The following is a 1,165-nucleotide window of genomic DNA, read 5'->3' as shown; positions in this document are numbered from 1 at the left end:
CGGAGAAGTTAATTAGGGTTACGTGAGCTCGCGCCTGTGGTTACAGTGAATCTTTCTCCCTCTTAACCTATAAGCATATAATATCATACGTTATTATGTATATATAATTATATGTTTTACTTGTATACACTGAATAATTACTCTATAAACGGACATTAACTTTTAATGTCACTGCATGTTGTATAGATGATCAGGTATGTTGTGGCAGTTTCCGGAAGTATCTACTACTATTAATATATTTTAACACCCATATTATGCATTATACACGGAATACAATTATACTTCATATATTTAATATTGATATTGCATATAATACCGTTTGTATTTTTTACATGACCGTTATAGGGAGGGGGGCTTTGGCACCGGGGCTATACAGCTTTTTGGATTACCCGACTCAATATAAAAATCAAAATAAAATCGACTGTATTATTAATTATCGTTATTCTATAATCTATAGTATGTTTGTATGATAACATTATGAAATTAACTAGCGCTTTACACACAATGTACACCTATAGGAATATGTCATATTCCTATAGGTGTACCTACTATATTTATATTGGTACATAATATATATTAGAAAGTGCTGTACCTATAAATTTAAGTATTATAATTCATAACTATTGAACAAAATCACGGGTGTAGAAGTTCACGCAAACGTGCTCATCAAAATAACACTAAATATTTCTTGTGTCAACAAATAATATTCCGGAAATATTCATCATACTCATGTATATTTTATTCTGTTGTGCTCTGTGCCTCCACCAGATATGGACCACTTCATGTTTGAGTGTTTATCGAAACATGGCAAGCCGACCAATAAAGACGAATCTGAAATGGGCGGGCAATATATATCACTACTGGAACATACTGCAGCGTCAATGCAAAATAAAACTAAAACACGCTCACACAGATGTGCCGTAAGTATATTATGCTTAGCTACCTACGTATTATTTTATATTGTATATTATTGTAGTACTCGTCCAACCAATTTGATTATTAATCCAGTGCCTGGGGTTGAGATGGAGACACAGGGAATTGAAGATCATTCTTATATATATACGGCATATCTATTATAGGTTTTTCATTTTTACGCAGGTGGTTGGTGAAATAATAGATACAAGATATTTATTATTGGTGTACTTAGATCAATATATAAAAAAAT

Source organism: Acyrthosiphon pisum, chromosome X (assembly GCF_005508785.2).
Source record: "Acyrthosiphon pisum isolate AL4f chromosome X, pea_aphid_22Mar2018_4r6ur, whole genome shotgun sequence".
NCBI classification, from domain to species: domain Eukaryota; kingdom Metazoa; phylum Arthropoda; class Insecta; order Hemiptera; family Aphididae; genus Acyrthosiphon; species Acyrthosiphon pisum.
Note: the sequence above shows the minus strand (reverse complement) of the source record.